This window comes from Meriones unguiculatus, chromosome 2, assembly GCF_030254825.1.
Source record: "Meriones unguiculatus strain TT.TT164.6M chromosome 2, Bangor_MerUng_6.1, whole genome shotgun sequence".
Classification (NCBI taxonomy): domain Eukaryota; kingdom Metazoa; phylum Chordata; class Mammalia; order Rodentia; family Muridae; genus Meriones; species Meriones unguiculatus.
In genome coordinates this window covers 13,453,333-13,474,965 of record NC_083350.1, presented here as the reverse complement: position 1 = coordinate 13,474,965, position 21,633 = coordinate 13,453,333, and the positions used below count along the sequence as shown (strand labels likewise).

Here is a 21,633-nt window from a genome sequence, read left to right as displayed (position 1 = left end):
TCTGCTAAGTTCATGTCGACATCAATATCTGTTCATAAGCAAAGGGAAATTAATGATCCTCGACTTTAGTTTCAAAGTTCTCATGTTTACATTTATGATTTCTTTGTAACTACATCAGTCTATAACATGTAAGTTTTTATTTATAACTGTGTAAGTTGAGCACCACTTTGTCAAAGGCCTTGCATTTGGATTACAGCTGCATTCAAAACGATGGCTCGTTTATATCAGGTACTCCTCATTTTTCCCATGAGAATAGTGGTGGAAATTTTGAAAGCCTATTTAAATAACCCTCAAGTCTCGAGGAATGACCAAATAACTCAAGGGCCACACAAAGGCCCCTCTGATGCCCTCACATCTGACAAGAGCGAATGCTTCACTGTTAACTGCTTGGTTGGCAGTCCTGGACTGTTTTGTACTGAGGCTTGTTTGATTATCTTCAATCTCCTAGGAAATCTATGAAGAGGTAGGTAGGAATACGTGAGCACAACAAACGGGCAAGGAAACTGGACTCTGCTACTGTCTTTACCACTAAACACCTCAGAGACATTTCAAATTTAGGTTTATTACCCGAACACAGGTACTCAATACTAAAGGTGATTATTTCATCTGCTGGGGTTGAATTAAAATCAAGATTAACGATGAACCTGGTCACAACACTGTGGGTAGTCGTAAGTTTGGGAACTAGCTTCTTAATAGATAAAGGTGAAAAGTTGGGGCCTCGAAACAGGGGCATAGTGAAGGTAAAATGAGCTAAGGAGAATCTAGCAAACGAAGGAGCACCGTGCTAGGTGCTCACACTTCACGACGAGCAATCGAAACATGTACCATTAGTAATTCTACTTCAGAAGAAGCCAAGGTTCCGGTTGGAGAAAAACACCCAGGAGCTGCCAGGCCCTACCACCAACCACACAGACAAGAACCCTCGCTCCGCGGTTTTCGCCGCCCGCCCCCGCTCCCAAGCGCGGGCCCCGCCCCCTCATTTGCATAGGGCGCGCCCCTCCGCGGCCAGCGCTCAGGCTTCGGCAAGGCTCTGCTGGCCTAGAGGCTTCGACCCTGCTGGGGGCGGGCCCGGGCCCGAGCACGTGTCCATCCCGGCCTCACGACGGAGGTGGGCGCGCGCTCCGCCGCGGCGCTCCACCCAGAGGCGTCAGGGCGGGGGTCTGCGGGCGTGGCAGGCTGCGCGGCCTTCCGCGATCCACCACGAGCCCCGTGGGAGCGCGCCGGACAAGAACTCAGGCGCAACCGCGGGCGTGCCACCCCGCCCGGCCGCGCCTCGCCTCACGCTCGACGGGGAAGGCGGGACCAATCAGCGAGCGACGTCTCCCTTCCGATCCCAGGCCCCCGACGCGGCGCTCACACCCCGGGCACCCCGTCCGCTGATTGGCCGCGCGCGCCGCCGGTCGGGCCGGAGGCGGGAGGCGGCGGCCCGCGCCCGCCCGCGCCCCGCTCGGCCCCCGGCCCTGCCCGCGGCGCCCGGCCTCCTTCCGTCCCCGCCGCGCTCCCTCCGTCTTCCGTGCGCGCCCCGCTCGGCCGGCGTGCCTCACGCCTAACGGGCGGCCGCGGGCGCCAATCAGCGGGCGGCAGGGTGCCAGCCCGGGGCTGCGCCGGCGAATCGGCGGGGCCCGCGGCTCGGGGAGGGAGGCGGGGCTAGCGCGCGCGGTGGCGGAGGTGCAGCTCGCCAGCCTGCAGCTCGCGAGCGCCGAGCGAGCCGCCCGGAGGTAGGTGCGCGGCGGCTGCCGCCGGGGCGGAGGGCGGCGGCGCGGGGCGCGGGCGGCGCCGGGGCGCGGGGACGCGCGGAGCGGAGCGGGCGGCGCCCTCCCTCCCTCCCTCCCTCCTCAGCCGGCCGCCGGCCGCGGCGAGCGCGGGCCTGGGGGCGGGGCGGGGGCCCGCGGCGCAGTTCCGCCTGCGCGCGCCCACTCCTCCGGCGGCGCGGAGCCCGTCGGAAGAGGAAGGAACAAAAGGTCCGGGGGCCCCGGCTCGGACGGGGCGGGACCCGGCGCCGGGCGCAGGTAAAGCCGGGGCGCCCGGGGCACCGGGCAGGGGTGTGCGGGGCCGGATCACGTGGCCACCGGGTGGGGTGTGGCGGGCCGTGGCGGGCCGTGGCGCGCGGGCCGGGGTCGGCGTCGTGGGCAGGGCCGCGAGCCCCCGCCCCGCCCAGCCCGGCTGCGGCCCGCTCCAGCCCGGGTGCGCGGCCGCACTCGCGGTTTGCGATGCAGAAGGGCCCCGGAGCCGAGTTAGGGGTGTGTGGTACTTTGCTTCCACTTTTTCCTTTTCTTTTTTTTTTTTCTTTCTCCCATCTTCCTTTCCTGTGGCCTTTGTTAACCATGAGAGTCGCGGGGTCCCAATAGCTGTGTGTACTCAAACATGCTGCTGGCTGAGACTGCGGGGCTCATCCTCCCCGCACTTGGGAAAGTTGTTCGGTGGGTGCAGCCTATTAGTTTCTAATCACACGCCTTTAGGAGGCATGTTAATTGATCGCACGTCTTTCAGGCTTGGTTTTCATAGTTAGTGCTTGGATTATTTTCTTCTAGGGATACTGTCCTTGGGCCAGGTACTTTTGTCCTCTTATCCTTGCGTGTTAAACCTAAACAAAAGAAAAACAGAAATCGAGGTTGGTTTTGTTACTTTTTCCTTTCGCCCTTAAAGGCAAATGCTACCTGTTTGTTGTCAGCCCAGTATTTTTTTAAAAACCTGCCCAAGTGAAGATAATTCAGCAACAGCATTTCGCTTTAATGTCAAACCTTGTTGGAATATTCCAAATAGTGATGTTTTAAACTAATACAACATATGTAAATAAACGAATAACCAGGCAAATTTACCTGAAGATGATCTTTTCAAAAATGGTTCCCTAGAATTTCAATTTCCAAAATCTTATTGTTTTCTAATTTCATCTTAATTGACCCCATAACACTGATAGAAAGGATGTTTCTCTTGAGCCTAACACAAGAATACATTTGCTGCCATGCTGGAAATCTCTTTCCTATTAGTTTACTTTGATCCCTGGAAAAGCAATTTTCCCCTTTACAGAGAAGTGTTAAGTAGCTAAAACGAAGTTGGAATAGTTTCAATTCATGAGTTAGTGAAGCAGATGGAATCCAGACATGGGAGAAGCAAATGTATTATAGTTTTAAGGTTTTTTTTCCCTTCCCATTTAACTATGAAACAACTCCATAAAGATTTTTTTTTATATATATTAGGTCATTTGGCAGTGTTTATTTTAAATTCATAAAATAACATGTTATATTTAAAGTTTCTTTGTTTTTGCATAAACTTAACTTGTGATAATAGGAAAAATTGTTCCGATCTTTGGACAGTTCTAAAGTGAGTGCCCACTTACATGCTTAATGTTAAAATCCAATTGACTTAATGAAGTTGAAGGGTGCTCACTGTCCAGGCTTAATTACTCTAATGTGATTACAGACATCACTTGTGTTCCCTATCAAGACCCTGCTCTTAAAGCTTGTAGCTACACCTAAAGTGATTTCATCTTGTAGGTGTTCGACAAAGTTTGGTTTTTAGGGTTCCAAGGTACTTATCACTAAATAGCTATGCAATCTGTATGGTTCATAAATTAAGTCTTGGGAGAAACTACGGAGTAATTTCCTGTTTGTGGCCTGTTAGGCTTGGTTATATTTTAACTCTCCATAGGAATATTGGGAATGGTTTTGTATACAACCCTTTACTTCTTGTGGACAGAGGTGTTACTAATTTAGGAGAGCAAGAGGTCCCTTTTCATTTTGATATACAGATAACAGAATGTTGCTGCAATCTCAGTAATTGGCATCAGGGGCACTGTGAGTGAACAAACTAGCGAACTTAACTCAGTTTAGCTGTGTGGACTAGTGCTTAATTACCATTTGAGTTTTTAGATTTGACTTTTGGGCCTATCTGTTTCCTTTGTGCTTGGTTTAATGCTCTGGACTCCAGAAGCCGTGTTTGCAGCAGCCTTTTTTTATACAGGTGCTTTTGTAATGCATGCAGGAGCTGTATATAGTGCAGTCTGGCAGATGGAGGTTTATTCATATTCTTGGGACAAGAATCTTTTTTAGGGGGTGGAGAGAGTCATATCTTTCTAGATGCTTTGTCTGAATAGAAGCAGAAGAGACATTTTAGGCCCTTGGTTTCTGTAAGTGCAAAAACGTTTTCCACTGAGTATTGCAAAGGTGTATCAGAAACTGACTATAAAGAATTCAGTGTCACTTTATTGGACAAGTAACACTTGCTCACTTACACAACAAACTTTTTGTGGCTTGTCACACTCTTCAGTGGAATTTGGAAAGGACCCCATGTCTCTCATGGCCAGGGCCCCAGAGTAACAAGACTAATTATGTTAGTTTAAATTGAGGAGCTTGAGCATTCAACCAATTCATTCAAAGTCAGTTTCTGAAGTATACTTGAAATGCCTTCTATCAAGTGTAAAGGATGGCACTAGGGGAGATGGGGTGTGTTAGCTCCTGTGTCACTAAGAACAATCTCTTAGTTGGGGTAAGGTTACTGTCTGCCACTTTTTGTAGTTCGTTTAAACGGAAGATATAGCTAATCTTTGAGAAACATCCTTGTTGAATAGATGTACAGTTGCTAAGCTTAATTTGGTTTCAGTTTGATTAACCAATGCCGTGTAGTTAAAGAAAGTGGTTAAAGAAAGAAAGGAACTTGAGTCATTTGGGTTCCAGTGAAAGGAATATTGTATGCAAGTAGTTAAACAAAAAATAAAGTCAGGTAGTGGAATGGCTTTGGAGTTTGGAATCAATGACCTAGGCTGATATTTGGCTTATTGCTTAAACTCTCAAGTCTTGGTTTTCTTACTAAAAGTGGAAAAGGTAACTTTTACTGTTAAGATTATTATAAGACTAGAGGGTTGAGAACATTCTTTGAGACAGGTTCTCCCAATTTAATGTTCTTGTTCTTTAGTTAGTTACTTGGGCTCTTCTTAATGTAGATGATTTGCCAGCACTATTACCCCTGATCTCTTATAAATGTTGATGAGAAGTGGACATTGAGTAACCAGTCCTTCAGCCTAATTGTCCAAGTGTACCGTAAAGCATAGGGGATCCTTTCAGGTCTTAGTTAGAACCTGTTGGTATTTGTTTAAAATGTTTTTCACAACGTTATCTGGTATCTAAATCCACAGTAGATTGAAACTAGTAGACTGTGGTAGTGTGGGATGCTTAACAGGGTGTGGTGGGGATAGATAGGATGATGGGGGAACTTTTAGCTTACTGTCCTTTGTTAAAAGAAAACAGATAATAGCCTAGAGAGGATAATAGAGATAATCTTCAAGACACAAAGCAAGTGCCCAAAGCTTGACTAGCATGTCTGGGGCCATTCAGAGCAGGACCAGACCTGAAAGCTTAGCAATAAATGTTCATCAGTTAGCTTAAATTTGGTCTGGGAAAAGCCTTTTTAAGACCCTATTATCTACTTAATATACTAGATGATTATTCAGGATGATTAACCAACAGGCTAGAGAGCATTGTGCTGTAGCCAAGGACTTGATGAGAGAATAAGAGAGCTCTGAGTTCAGACTGAAAAGTCTTTCTGCTAGCCACCACTCAAGAAAGGTGTCCTTAGAGATATGGTGCTGGATCACACTTGACAGAAGCCATCTTTTTGTTAACCTCTTGTTATCAGGTGAAAAAATTCACTTGAGCTTTTACAGATAGTATGATAGAAATTTCCTGGATAGAGCAAATGTGAACAGTTCACTGAACTCTGGTCAGGGTTTCTTGTTTTGATTTTGGGGGAAAACATTACTTACTGAGACAGGCTCTCTGTAGATCAGAGTTTCTCAAACTGGCCTCAAAACTTTCCAGTGACCTTGAATGCATCACTTCACCCGATTCAGCCTCCCAAGTGCTGAGATTACAGGTATAAAGCCACTATGCCTGATGACTTTGATTATTTGGATCCACTCCATTATGTAATTTTTGGTGACATCTAATAAGGCAGTCTAGATTTATGTTGTTAAACATGGTTCTTAATTCACTTCAGTAATTTGATTCAGGAAAATTATAATTTTGCCAAACCAGTTGGATTTCGACATTGCTGTAGTTTGGCCAGACAGGTTAGAGTGAGTGATTGTGTTGTCTGTGCATTTCTGAGTGGTTCTCGAGTTCAGTGGTTTTGTTTCGTTTTAACTGAATCTGCTCCTAGGACAGTTGCTTGTTGATTTGGTGTGTCTTTATGTTTGCTTTTTAAAATAGTCTTTTAAAGTTTTATAAAAGTATAGTATTCTTTGAAAATAACCCCCTGGTAATCCTTTCTTATTCCCCTTCACCTCTCATCAAAACCCTTCGTAACAGGTCCTGTTCCACTTTAGTTGTTTTGTTTGTTTGGTTGGTTGGTTGGTTGGTTGGTTGGTTGACCATTGGTTACCAATGGTTGGTAACCATTGTTTTTATTAGGGATGCTTGCATGAGCATGGATTGTGGGTTATTTCTTGGAAAAGAATAACTTAATAGTGACTGCCCCTGAGAAATAGGACTCCCCTCTACCTAGCACCATTGACTGCTTTTAGTTCTGGGGCTTTATGAGCCTCTTCTCTCTCCATAATGGAATCTTGATGGGACCAGTCTTGTGCAGCAGAAAGTTCCTGGTTGCAGTAGTCATTATGGCTAGAAAACAAAGTTTCACAGCATTCCTTTCTATTTGGCTCTTAAATTTGTTGTTCCCTCTTCCATTGATGTTCCTTGAGCTTTTGAGGAAGATGAAATAGATGTCCTGTTTAGGTCTGAATACTTAGTAGATCTCTTGTTCTGAGCACTTTAATGGGTTATGGTCTCTGAATTAACCATCATCTGCTCACTGACTCACTGCAGAAGCTAGTTTCTTAAGTATTGAGAAGACAGTTTGATGCCTTGCCCATTTAGCTGCAGTAGTGGGTTCTCCTTCATGGTCTGTGACCTGTCTGGTCATTGGCTTTGGGCCAGGCTAACAGTACTAGGAAGCACTTGGTTATCTCTGTAACTGTCATGCCACTATTGCACCTGTGGGCACATGTTGTCTGGCAGGATGACAGTTTGCAAGACTTACAGTTAGGTCAAACAGTTGATGATTTTTCTCTCATTTTCAATACTAGAAAAACTAGCTTCCAGGTGGAAGCTTCCAGCTTGGTTATAGCTTAATTTCTTCATGTGCTGAAATGAAGTGTGTAATGTCTTTGGCAGTGGAGGAATCATCTAGTTCTGGTCGTCAGTGAAGAGAAATGGCAATAGCCTGTTTTTTGTTGTTTTGTTTTGCAGGGACTAAGGATGCTATCTCCCTGATAACAACTCATGGAAAGGTATCCGTAGCCTGGCATGGGGGATTTCATTTAATGACTTGACTTTCAGGAGCAGCATTATCCGCGTGTGCAGAGTGCCTTCCTTCGAATTCTTTTGATTTATTTTTAAATTGGCTTATAAAATAGTAGGTTTCCATATGACTCTTTCATACATCATTAGTTCTGTTAATCCTCTCTACCAACTCATCTCCCCCATTTCCTTTCTAGCTTCCTAGCCCCTGTAGACATTCTGTCTTTACAATTGTACCCATGAAGAAATCCTGAGCAATATCTCAATTGTTAAAATTTGGAACTTAATGTGAAATGGTTACTGATTTTCTAGATTCACAGATTTTGAAAATCTGGGATTTCAAAATTGGCTACAAGTCTGTAAAGCAATGTTAAGTAGAAGCTTTTGTCTCATTGCATCTGAAGGAAGGCCTGCATTTCTTTGAGTTATCTGCAAAACCCAGCTTCTTTTCCTTTTTTGGGTGGGGTAGTTGTAGGTTTAATGCACTCAGGAAGGAAGAATATTCTGTGAAGAGATCCAAAATGAAGTTTGTTTTTTTTTTTTTTAATGGTAGTAATAATAGGAAGGGGAGTGGGCTGCAGCAAAAGCCCTACCTGCTCCTCTCCTCGACCCCTACCGCATTCTGCTCCTGGGTGCCTTTGAAGCTTGCTTGAGGAGCAAGAGTTTTAGTGAAGCCTGGGCTGTGTATCTGTTAGGTAGCAGCTAGCTATGATGCCTGTTTAGAACTTGAAATATAGATCATGTGGCTGAGGAACTGAAGTTAAACTTTATATTATTTTTGTTAATTTTAATCTAACTTTTGATGGCTATATTATAGGTATCAGCTGCTGTATTAGACATCACACGTAAAGACCACTTTCACCATTGTAGAAAGTTCTATTGGCACCAACTACTTTAGATGTACTTGAATTTGCAGCCTACAAGCCCTTACACATAGTTGATGTGATACTAGGTGATGCTTCAGGAGTAACTAACTCAGGAACTGGGAAGGCCATTAAGAGTGCACAGCACTCTGCTGACTTGCATTTGGGCATGTGCAGTCTTGTGTTGGTGTGCATTTATGAGCTGGGCAATTTGACTGCTTATGAGCTGATGATAGAGATTCAGCTTCCATGCAGTGTATTAAAAGTGTAAATTCTGCCAGCAGGGAACAAGTTGTCTACACAGAGCTCACCCCTTTGTGAAGTGGATAGTCACTGAACTAATGGCCTCCTTCAAGGGTTAAACCCAGACACATTTGATTGTAACTGTCCATAAAAATTGCATATGTGAATGTTATCTGTACTCTTTAAAAGGCACATTACCTACCATCCTCCATGGGGCTGACTTGTGTTTCCGTTTGGCATTATCCTTCTTGATTCGTTTAAAACTTTGGAAAAAAAATTTACTACTGAGAGAGTTGAGAAACTGGTTTTAAGTATATGTTTTTAGAGAGGTGGTGGTGGGGCTTGAGTCTGCTAAGCAGACATGTCCACTGAGCTTTATGATTTCGTTTTCTAAATCCTTACTATTGCTTTCCTTATCAATGATTTCTTTGGCTCACAGGAAATTTCAGGTCTTGGCGAGGTATTTCTCTGCTTAGTGTGCTGTGTTTGAACATAGATTGCCAACAGCTTAAATAGTGATTTTTTTTTTTTTTTTTTTTACTAATATTTCCATTGGAGCTTTGGCATTCGTCATTGTCTTCTCAGTTGTTTGTCGTTGGCATATTTGCCTTTGTGTTTCTCTTAAACATTGTTAACTATTGTTGTGTGTATGGTGTGTGTATGGGCGCCGTGTGGCTGTCAGAGAACAGTTTTATGGAGTTGGTTCTTGTCTACCTTTTGTAGGTTCTGTAGGAAGAATTAAGTTCATGTAGCTTGCATAGGCAGCCCCCTCTCAATTTTTTTTTATTTGTAGGTTGTGTGTGTGTATGCATGCGCACGTGTGTAAGCCCCCGTGCCCAGGCCAGAGCCTGAAGGACATATGGTGTGTTCCTCTACCCATCCGTTGTATTTCCTTCATTGAACCTGGAGCTTTCTGTTTTACATCCCTCCATAGCTGGTTCACGCTTTCCTGTTTACACGAGTGCTGGGGATTCAAATTCAGGTGCTCATGCTTGTGCCATAAGTGCTTATACAGACTGAGCTATCTCCCCAGCCGTGGTTTCTATTGAAGTAAAAATTTAGGTATGTATTAGGGAATATTTTGTATTCCTTGACTATTTGAAGATATTTGAAATTTCTCTTCCTTTCATAGCTTTAAAAGGAACAATTTATTATATTTGGCTTTTTTCTTTTGTACCTGGTGCTTCTTACATGGTAGGGCTGCTACCTCAGCAGCCCTACATTTGCTTTCTGTGCTTAATTTCTATTCTGTTCTCCATTTCAACTTCTGCCAAGTATTTTTCTTGCCAGATTTTCTTTTATTCTCTTAGATGAAATGTCAAGTTTCACAGCCTTTTCTCAAATGGTTGTGCTGCTTTCATCACTGTTTGTCGTAATGAACTACTTTATTCAAGTACTGTTTGCTTATTTACTTTTCCCAGACGTGGTCTCCCTGTGTAGCCCAGGATAGGAACTTGAGAGCTTCCTAACTCAGCCTTTCAGTGCTTGGATTAAAGATACATGCTGTTATGCCTATTCTAGATTTCTTGTGGTGACAAACAAATGTGCCAGAACAGACACAAGTTAGGACCATTTTTCCTGTTGCAAACACGGAAGTGTCAGATAAAATAGACCACGTAGTTTCTCATGTTGAGAAAGGGAGGATGGTAGGGAAAGTCAAAAGTAAAGATTCAGGTGTTACTGAAACATGTGCTTCTGGGAGATAAAAACTCCAGTTTGTAGAGGAACTAAGAAGCCCTAGTTTTCAGCTGGAGTTTATAGCACAGGAAGGTGAAGCAGAGGAAACTTCAACCACAACCACAGTTAGAACCACAGTTAGATGACACATATGTAAGTAATGTGTTAGTCTGTCTTGAAAATCAGAGGATACATTATAAGTCCTTGTCTTTGCAAAGGCAAATAGTGCTACCAAGCTTCTGTCCATCTATAAGCACACTTGGACAAATACTATGTTTTAGCACATATAGCCAGATATTGTACTTGAAAATCCATCTTGTAGATTGCTTTATGTCAGTACATATTGAATGCCTTTGTTTTGGTTATGGTAACATTCTGTCTTTTATACATTTTTAAATAATCGTGTGCTGTATTAGCACTTGTGCATGCATATATATGTCATGCGCTTCTGGAGGTCACAGGGCAGCTTAGAGAAATTGGTTCTACTTCTGTATAAGTGTTTTGGGATTGACTCAGGTCATTAGGCTTGGTGGCAAGTGCCTTTACCCTCTGAGGGTGCGTGATACTCTCATCTGTTTCAGCAGAGCTCTGTTGGTGGACATTTACATTAACCTGTAGTCTTGTGGTGCTAGAAACAGCGCTGCAGTGGATGATACCTCATTGAGTACCTGTACAGCCGTGTCTCTTAGATTTATAGCAGTGGGCCAATAATTTCTGTCTTAGAGAAAGGCAATTTAATCACCTCTTTGCATAGGAAATAGTCATGCATATAGTACAAAAATTAAAAGCAACAAAATAGGTAATTGAAGTGCAAAGTAATTTTCCTTATCTGCTACCTTAGTTTTGCTTTCCATAAATGTCCCTATTATTACTAGATTCTTACATATTTTGGAACTGTTCAGTCTGATATGATAGCCTTTAGCTATGTGTGGCTCAACAGCTCTTAAAATGGTTAGTCTGAATTGTGATGGACTCAAAGATAAGATACACAGTTTTAGATTTCTAACACTTAGTACAAAATTTCAGTATTTTTAATATTCCCAAGTCAGAACAATAATTACAAAGACACACGTGACTAGAAGGGAAGAGAGTGGCCAGTTCAGGAGATTTGGCAGTGGTTTTGTGAATATGACACCAAAGGCAAAAGTACAAATAAAAAAGTTAAGATGGACTTTGTGAAAGCTAAAAGTTTTTGTGCATCAAAGAAAAGAAAATTTAAAGATTATTCTCAAAATGAGATCGTATTTGGAAATAGTGTATCTTATGAAGGTTTGTATCCAGAGTAAAGAATTCTAGAACAACAACAACAACAAAAAAACAAAAAAAACAAACTAATAAAATGAGCAAAGGACTCAAATGGACATTTCTCTGAAGATGTACAAAAGGGCAGAGGCATTTCAAAAAACACTCAACAGCACTGATACCACTAAATTAGACTACAGTAAAGGTCACTTCATTTCTGGGAGAGTAAAAATTCAGGTTGGAAGTAATTGTTCAGTTAACTTAGTGCTGTGTTGAGAAAACCACAGCCATTCTAATCCTTTTATCTGTATGGCCTATTTTTTTTTTTTTTAATCCCGCAACTTCCTGCTTTGTCCTCCTCATTGTGAGGTTTCCCTGTCACCAGCTGTGATGTTAGGAGGGTTTTGACCATTTGCTGTGCTGCAGTTGTGATGGTCCCTTCTCTGTGGAAGCACCTATCTAGTTTCGGGGGTTTTCCTAGGTTTCTTTGGCACCTTACCTCGCCATTAACTTTCTTGCTTTCCTGGAACTCCTATTTGGACATTGGACCTCAGAACTGCTCCTCCTGTTTTCTTCACTTTTCTGCTGTTTTTGTTTTCTCCTTTTGGGGAGTTTTCATGTGTGTGTGTTGATCTGTTGCCCCATTTCTGCCTTCGTGAACTACCACACTTAGATTTCCTTATTCTCTGTTGCTGTCTCTGAGCACATGCTGCTCTTGCTTCAGTGTTGCTGTATCTTCTTATTGCTCTCTTGATGACTGAATTTTTCTTCCTTCCATGTAATCTCAGTTTATCTGAAGTTCCCCTTTTCTGTTTTTGCCATTTTTCTTCAGGTAGTCAGTGAGTGTGTGCTCCACTAAGAAGTAGTCTTTGAAAGCTGGACAGAAGTGGGAGATGTCTCCTTTAAGTTTCATGGGCGAGAGAGCTGAGTATGCTGTTTATAAGCTCTCAATATTAGTGTGAGTATGTTTTCTCTGAGGTTGATACTCTCTTGAAGAGTCTTATAAATCTGACCAACGAGATAGAAGTCTGGCTGCTCATGTATAAGAGCCAGAACCTAACAGAGGACAGGGCTTGAGAAAGTCTTTAGTGTATAGTTGTGTTCCAGTAATATACATAGCCATTTTCCTGGTCAGGGCTTCTGTTGTACCCCCACAGAACAGTGAGACAGAGAAGCAATTACCCATAGAGAGCTGGAGAGTTACACAGAGGATCAGATTCCCTAGGATCAGTTCTCATGGCCCTGTTAGTTTTATCTTCTTCCTCCTGACCCCCAGTTTCAGTTAGCGTGATATTTCTTAGCTTCCCCTACAGCTGACCTAGAGTAAATAGTTCCTAAGTTATTTACAATTAATATTTGTCTATTTCTCACTTACTAATTTTCTTTTCTCTTTTAACTTATTCTTCCTATTCTTATGAGACTTTTTAAATCACTTGTTTTTAAAGGGAAGCATATGTTGTGCTAGACTGGTCTTGAACTTGTAGGCTGAAGAGATGGTCTTTTGCAGCCTTTTTGTACCTGGGATTTGGTATGTACCACACTATATCTGTATCCTTTATTATTATTTATAATTCAGAATTACTTTTATTATGCATTTTAATAGACGACTGTCTTTACGTATAATCTACTGATGAGTTCAAGTTTGCCATTCAAACAAATTTAGGAGACACCCTTTGAAGAACTGCAATAGAATGTCTAGTTTGATAAGTAAGTGAGGATGAGTAGACAGAAATGAAAAAAAATGATTATAAGTGAGGGGTGGGAGGAAGTGAATAAATATATAGAAATTAGAAAACATAAAATGGTAGAAGTTAAATATGTCTATATATAAACCTGTGTTGTGTTAGTTACTTTCCTTTTGCTGTGATAAAACTCCACGATCAAGGCAATTTCCAGAAGGAAGGACTTCTGACTAATACAGAAGGGTTTATGGATCCAGAAAGAAAGAGTGTCTCACCATCCACCATATGGAGGGGTGGCAGCAGGCAGGCTCGGTGGCCCAAGCAGCAGCTGAGGCTTCAGGAGAGGCAAGTAGGAAGCAGATAATCCAGGTGTAGCATGGAGCTTTAGTGGTTAAGGTACAGTGGTAGCTGCCTGAGGTGTACATTCCCAGAAGAAAGCCCAAGAGCCCAGAAACAGAGAGAGTGTCTATATACTGTCAGAGAAAACTTGGAAGTTGTGGTGCTGGTGTATGTCATGATCTTTGTCAAGGAGGGAAAACAGATACATGTAAATGTAAATACAAATAGGCTACTAGAGAGGAAAGGTTAAATGTGTTACTCTTACAAGGTGAACCACATGGGGTGAACTCACAGAGAGAAATGATACATACCACCAGATAACTTCAAGAATCACTTGCTGGCTAAAGATACATAAAAGTTATGTAATTGAATACATAAGTGAATGCCGTGAATTAAGAGAAAAGATTGTGAATATGAGCAAAGGGTTGCTAGGAATATAACCTGAACAATCAGCAGTGGCAAAGATGTCCATAAAGTCCTTATCACAACCCCTGTATATAAAACCCATCCTACAACTAAAATTAGGAGGGCCAGACAATGTCATGTGTTGGTAATAATTGAATAGGCTCGTGATTCTCTGGAGGTTAGACAGCTGGTATAACTTTTTCGTTAGTCCTTGGTAAAATGATACATTTGTGTTCTCTGCAACCATTTCTTGCTGATAGTATGTCTCAAGGTGGTGGCTTTATTATTTAAAGTGTTCGAAACATAGAACCAGAACCTGTTATCTACCTTTTTCCTTCTGAGTTTTAAAAACTGGTAGGTCTCAGGATCTGCTGCCTCGGTTCTCTGCTCAGTCGTGGTTCGTTAGAGAAATAGCTGAGCACAGCATACAGGGAAGTGGCTCTGAAGACACTGCGCAGAGTGCACGGTGGGCTGCAGTGTCAAGTGTGTTTGCCATGGGACTCTCCATTAAAGAGTTTGAAAGTGCTTGCTGTAGGACAGCATTCACATCGTGTAGAAAAGTGTATGCACCAGACCATATCTGGAGGACCCAGAAGAGTGCGAAGATGGAACTCAGGTAACTGAAAAGAGGAGAATCTCAAGGCTTGAGCCATGAGATGGCTTGCTCTTTTATATCTATATCCTAGTGAGTAAACTAGGATATAGATTTAATTTATGTACAGGTCAGTGCAAATAGTCGCAACATTGAGTGAAGAAAAGCCAGCTGACCAGAGTGTGAGTTCAACATAAGGTTGTGAAGGGTACAAAACTTGGGGTATTACGGTGTGACGAAACCTGTACTGAACAGCGGTGTGCAGGCTAGTTCTCCCTGAGAAGCACCCGGAGGGGAACGGGATTAGAAAGATGTTGGAGTTTGTTAACTGTGTTTGGCATGCCTTACATTCGATTATTGCACAGTCCTAACATTTCACAGTGGGTCAAAGGATAGGAGTGTTCCGGGTGCTGGGAATGGCAGTCAGGGCGCTAGCACGTGTTAAGCCTACTGCTACAGTGAACCGTACTCAGAACCTGCCTTTTTTTTTTTTTTTTTAAATTCCATCTCAATAATAAAGATGGTTGGAGGAATGAGTAAATTTAGCAAAATGTATGAAACCTTTGTGGAAAAAATTAGATGACATTTTGATGGCTATTATCAAGTCCAAAATAACTGCAAATACCACATTTTCATTCACAGATACATTCTTCACAAATTCATAGCACTTCTGATCTTACTTCTGTAGGGTTTTTGTATGGAACTTGTGCATTCCAGAAGATAACATCAAAAGATGAAAAACCATCCTAGTCATTTGGAAATTTTTCTTTTTAGAATGCATATTCTCTGGTCTCATTTACATCAAAAGTGGTTTAAAAAAGAACAGTTGAAAGACTGCATAGAAGAGGATTTGTAGTTCAGTAAAGTAGTAGATAATACTGTTTGCTGAAGTTAGAGAATTATCAGTGATTAGAAAACTTAGCTAGAAACTCAGGACAGTCAGACCTTACATAATTGAAACTTTCCAGTGAGTAATCTTGGAATCTTAGTTTTACTAACATGATTTTTAAACTGTCTTTTGCGTTAAAGCTGTCTTTCTATGGTTTCAAAACCTGCATTATCTAAGCATCATTTATTGCAGGAATTAGAAACAAGTAGCATCTGAACTTAGTTCTTGCAGATGTTAGAAAGCAAAATAAAAAACTCCATGTCTGAGCTTGCTGCCATACTGTTGAAGAAAACATTTTTATTCTATATATGACTCATTCAGATTTTTGTGATATGATTATAAATTGGAGTTTTCTTTTTTGTTCCATTTGTATTCAACTTGGAACAAATTGCCATGTCTTGTCAATTTCTTTTCAATGCATTTGTATTTCAAGCAGTGGTTAAATACTTTTTATTTAAAATACAACAAATGGGCATCCAGTATTATAATTAGCATTGCTGAAAATGTTATGACATAATGAAAAAAAAAAACATGAGATGTCAGTCAATCTGGTTACCATGATAGGGAAAGTTAATGTTGGTAACTAAGTGTTTACTTGGTTCCTGATTGGTCATAATTGATCTTGTACATTAAGGACACTGATATATGGCAGCATAGGTCATGTGATTCAGATAAACCAGAACAGGTTTGAATTTAAGGTGTTTTCATTTTATGTCTTCACTCCTAACTACGGTGCAGCAGGAATCTGCTGGGGTATTTCTGATACTAAAGAGAATTTCTCATGCTATTTTACAGATAGTTAAGTTTAATTTCCATTTGTTTTTAGCCTAAATTTTTGTGAGTGAAATATTTGAACCCAAGGTATATAAACTTTTAAGCTAAAGTCTTAAAATTTTTTCTGCCAATTTCCACAAGGCACGTGGATCAGCCATTAACCCAGGAAAAGGATTTGTCCTGAAAGATGAGATTCTCAGTAACACAACATGCTGATTTCCTTGAGGCAAGTTTTGAGGTCACTGGTCTGTAGTTGTGTCTGCTAAGCTTGGTCCACCTGTCTGTGTGACCTGTCTGGCCTCTCCAGCACGACTTAACCATATTTGATGTGGCCCTGTCCGTGCCACTGGCACCTCTGCTAGTTTAACAGTATTTATAAACTGATGATGGGGCCTGGCTCTGGAGATCTGCCCCCTGGTGTTCCCAGTGGTCTTGAATGCACCTGTGCATCCCACCTGCATCAGGAAGCAGTGCCACATACCTTTGAATTATAAATACCCACATCCAGCTGGTCATTATTAAGTACACATGAATTGTCTCTGGAATTACTGATTTAACAGTCTTTTTGATGAGCACAAACGTGCTGGCTTTAACTGCTCTCATGTTCTAGCACAGTGCTTCCAATACTCACATTCTAATGATTAGCTCCAAAAATGTTACTTGATTTCAGAAGACATGTTGAGCTCTCAACCTGTGAGCTATCTCTTTTGAGACTTCTGCTCAAAACAGTGACTTCTGTGTCACTTACATGGCACCTCTTCCTTCCAAAGGTTAAGTTAATCATGTTCTCTGTGCTAGGAAGGGACTGTGTCACATGGCATTACACAGTTGGCCTCCCTAGAGCATACTTTATGGTACAGTAGGAATTCACAGGGCCAAAAGTATATTTTCTTTGCTTCCTGCTAGTGGTATGAAGGTTATCATGTGTCTGGTGGGGTTTTATATGTCTGCCTTTTTGTCAAATTGAAGCTTGATGTATTGTAATGCTTGCTCGTGTTTTATTTGTCAGCTCCTGTTGACAGTTTAATAGCTCCTGTCACATTCTCATTGTTGCTCCTTTATTGCCTTGCAACTCCCCAGCTGGGCAAACCCTACCTGCCCACTGGGTCTGCTGTATTGCTAAGGAAAGTTCCAGAATCTAATGAGCTCTGTTTGCATTTTTTTTTTCCTGTCTATAAACTTTGAAAGCGGTCAGTGCTGTTCAGTGCAGCCTTGCTAAACAGAGTCCATATGTCCGTAAGTGGGACCTGAGGCCAAATTGGGAGACCCTTGGGTGGGTCTCCTGAATGCATCTTTGAGGGTCCATTTAGCTTTTTTTTTTTTCCTTTTGAGGGATATGAATATGAGTTTTTTTTTATATTGTTTAATATTTTCAGTACAACAATGAAGACTTACAATTTTGCATCTTCTAACAAAAGAAATGAAATTTCTCTTTATCTATCACAACTCAGCTATATTAGCTACCATAATAATAATGATGATGATTATAATAAGAACTAATATTAATGGCACCAGGACAACAGATTTCTGGTTTAACAGGATTACTCGCTCATATATAATTATCGCTAGAGATGTAGAGCTACAAATAGTATGAGTCAAAGCTTATACATAAACATTTTATAAGCATGGCCAAGAAACATTATATTTATGTGACTATGTAACAGTTCTACAGGTTGGGTCTCAATTTATATTATTTGAATGGCTAAAAATGATTATAAATTGAATGTTTAACTTTTCTGTAAGGAAGAGAGACAGAATCAATCATACTGTTTCAGATCCTTTCTGCAATTTTTTTTTTTTTGGGTCCGAGGATTGTTCAAGGTTCCTGAATAAACTGCATTGGAAAAAAAAAATATGAGTTTTAGTTTGATCATGACTTGTTTTTCAACAGCCTGTGTTCATTGACTACCTAATTTGAGAATGGTCTTTTAAAAAGTGGAAAGGCTTTTTGAGATGATGCTTAATATATATGTTCTTTAACTTTTTTTGTTTTTACTACAGTGTAGCTCTGTTATGACAGTCATAGCAATTGTCTAAAATGTGTTTGTCTTGCTTATTATTTGGGCTGTCAGTTTTGTCCCTCAAAACAATAAATACAAAATTTCCCTCGACCTGTCTTGCAAAGTTGTGGGAAGGCGCCTTGAGGCGGCTTCTTCTTCTTCTTTTTTTTTTTATTTAACTTTTATTAATTACACTTTATTCATTTTGTATCCCCCCCATAAGCCCCTCCCTCCTCCCCTCCCGGTCCCACCCTCTCCCCCCCTTTCTGCATGCATGTGCCTCCCCAAGTCCACTGATAGGGGAGGTCCTCCTCTCCTTCTTTCTGATCTTAGTCTATCAGTTCTCATCAGAAGTGGCTGCATTGTCAGGGTTCTAGGTTATCTCCATGAATAGTTCTTGGTTGGAGTATGAGTCTCTGGGAAGTTCCCTGTGTTCAAATTTTCTTGTTCTGTTGCTCTCTTCTTCTTCTTCTTCTTTTTTTTTTGTTATCTTTTGTTCTGTTCTGTTTTGGAGAGTTAGTTTCTTCCCTTTGTTACAATATTAGTGGATACTGCTGTTGTGAAGCTTTTGAAAAGTCCTTAAAGACATTTATTTAACTCATTTATCAGCTTCTTATTACATTTTTCAGATACTATTTCTCTTTTAATTGATTGTTAATTAATTTCTGTTTCATTCATAACACATCTGATAAAGTATGCATAGATCCAAGTTTTCAGTTGTGTGGGTTTGAATAGCTGTGTTCTCACATGTGACTCACAAGAGACAACAGTGTTACTGCCTCAGGAGAGTACTTTGTGCTCTCATATGCATTTCCATTTGCTTTCCCCAGTGCCTTTGAGACAGTCATTTTGACTTCAGTCACTAAATTAGTTCTGTCTGTTTGGGAAGTCATGAATGGATCAAACTGTATATATGGTGCTTTTGAGATTTACCCATGTTGTGTAGTGTAAGTAGCTTGCTGGCTTTGTTTCTGATCAGTATCTTGTTTGAATATAATATTTTAAAATGTTAAAATAGTTTTGATAGTTTCCAGTTTCATACCATGAGTTCCAGTCAGTTCTGGTTATGAATATTATTATTTTTTGTCTTTATGGATATGTGCCTTCATGAAGTTCTGTGCACCATGTGCTTACAGGTGCCCATGAAGGCCAGAGGTGTCAGATCCCCTGGAACTGGTGGTTGTGAGCTACTGAGGTGGGTGCTGGAAACCGAACCTGAGCCCTTTATGAGAGGAGTAAGTGCTGTTAACCACTGAGCCATCACTCTAGCCGCTTATGCTTCTCTCCCTCCCTGTCCCTGTCCACCAGTGAGTTTTGCCTAAGTTTCCTCTGAGCTTGTAATCTTCCTGCCTCAGCCACCCGAGGGCTGAGATTACAGGCATGTATCATACTCAGCTTGTACAGGTGCTTTGGTGGTTTGTTTTGTTTTGTGGACATGGTTTTGTTGTTCTTTGAAGAACTTGTTTTACATGTTTTTATTTTGGGACAGGGCCCATATGTATGGGAGGCTTGTAAGAGGACAACTTGCAGGAGTGGTTCTCTTCCACTGTGTGGGTTCTGGGAATAGAACTCAACTCATAGACCCCATTTGGTTTTTTTTTCCTTGACTGTATTTCTAGAGTATAACGGTATTGTAGGTGGGTGTATGTCTCTTTAGGAAGGCAGTGTGTCACTTTATGCTTGTATCAGCAGTGCAAGGTTGTTTAGTTTGCTTCCTGGTAGACCAAATGCTCCCCACATATGTACAGGTCCCAGTGACCAGAACCTGTGAGTGTTACTTTATATGGCAAAAGGGACTTTATAGATATAATGCAGTTAAGATCTTGAGATGGGTTGGTTAGTGTGGATGATCTGGGTAAACCCTAAATGTAATCACAAGTGTCCTTACTAGACATGTGTGGGAGATTTAATGACAGAAGGATATGGCAGTGTGAAATAGACTAATGGCAGAGTGACATGAGCTTAAAGTGTTGTTCTTAGAAGGTGGAGGAAGGAAAGGCCTGCAGCTGAAAAGTGCTAGGAAATGAACTTGGTTTGAGAACCTGTAGAAGGAGCCAGCCTTACACCTTGATACTAAACCATTTGTGCCGTTTTAAAGACAACACTTGTGGGAGAGTTCGTTACAGCTGCAGTAGGCTACTAAGGTGCTCTGTTCTCACCGACACTTGGTACTGTCAGAAGAATTAGACCCATCCGAAGTGGCATAAAATGGTATTTAATTTTGGTTTTAATTTGCATTTTTCTGATAGTTGTTGGTATTAAACACCTCCTAGTATGTTCTTTTATTCTCTTTGATTAAATGTTTATAATTTGTTCCTCTCTTATTAAACAAACTTTTTCTTTGATTTTCAGTTTTATATGTTCTAAATTATAGTCCTTTGTCAGATACTATGTATTGTAAAGTTTTCCCAGGTCTGTGACTTGCCTGCTTACCTAAGTAGTTTTTAATTTTGATGGTTTCCTTTATAGGAATTTATAGTTGCTTTTTACGTTTTTAAGGTTATGTAGTCTACTGTTCTCCAAGAGCTAAAGATTCTGCCTAGCCATGAAGAGTGATATGAGGAAGTGGTAGATGCTTCTCGTTTACATATTGGAAAGTTGTGAAGTAGAATAGCTTGGTGCCTTAGTGGAAAATAGGCTGTAAACCATAGGCTCTTCCAGACATATTGTTACTTTTAGAATCAGAACCTTCCCTTTTGTGCCTACTCTAACATTACTAAGGGTTTTTAGGTTTTTAATTTTGTTTTGTTTTGGTGTTTTTTTTTTTTTTTTTTTTTTGCAAGTCTTGAGATAAGATAATATGGGTCATTTTTTTTCCTTCATTCTCAAAATTGGTCTGTTTGTTTCCATGTGAGTTTCAGTGTTTCCCCCTTCCACTGCTGGTAATCAAACTCAAAGCTTCACCCATGAGTGCAAATGCTCTAACCACTGAACTGCTCTTGGCTTCAGCTCAGCATGCTGAGACAGTTCAAATTGGGAAGACTAGACATTAAATAAGCATAATTAACACTTCTTCCTTGATGTTCTGGGATCCCCACCTTGCACACACCTTTGTGGCTTGGTTTGGATACTTTAATTTGGCCTGTCTTCAAGTTCACTGTATGAACTGATAAAGAAATGGCCTGGGGAAATTAAGTTGGTACAAAAATCTAGTTATAGAGTAGTACTGTTTATCATATGTAGGAATGGAGTGTGGGAAGAGATGTATGCTGATGTGTTTATAGATGTAAAACATTCACAGACTAGATAAAACTAGAGGAATGATTTTTACGACTGAAGAGGCTGATAGGGGGGCAAAGTAAACCAAGTTACAGTGCACTAAATGGATTACCCCTCCTCCCACCTGTGAATCTGACTTTATTTGGATTAAAGGATTTTAAAAGACGCAGTTATGGATCTTGAGATTGTTCTGAATTTTCTTGATGGGCCCCAAACCCAGTGGCAAGTGCCCTTATAAAAGTTTGTGATAATTCATGACAGCAGCCCCAGGAAACTGAGACATTAAAGTGAAATACTTAAGCACTGAACCTGATGTAGCTTAAATAAAGTAAATGTGTTTTAGGATAAACACATAGCCCTAGTCAGTGAGGCAAAGTTCCTTTTAAAGAACTGTAGCTAGTAATGGAAATAGAATG

General features: G+C 41.2%; 1 protein-coding gene across 6 annotated transcripts in view; it reads left to right on the top strand.

Moving 5' to 3' along the window:
* The first annotated feature begins 1,448 nt into the window (after nt 1–1,448).
* The window catches only part of Smad2 (SMAD family member 2), a 64,313-nt gene continuing 44,128 nt past the window's right edge, over nt 1,449–21,633 (top strand). The window contains exons 1-2 of one of the 6 annotated variants that reach the window (XM_060377029.1): nt 12,148–12,275; nt 12,763–12,845. The gene's annotated coding sequence lies outside the window, so the exon portion shown is untranslated. Of the gene's footprint in view, nt 1,719–1,870; nt 2,010–7,261; nt 7,283–12,147; nt 12,276–12,762; nt 12,846–19,174; nt 19,194–21,633 lie in introns of those variants that run through there. The other 5 variants (XM_060377032.1, XM_060377026.1, XM_060377027.1 and 2 more) reach the window with 5 other exon arrangements.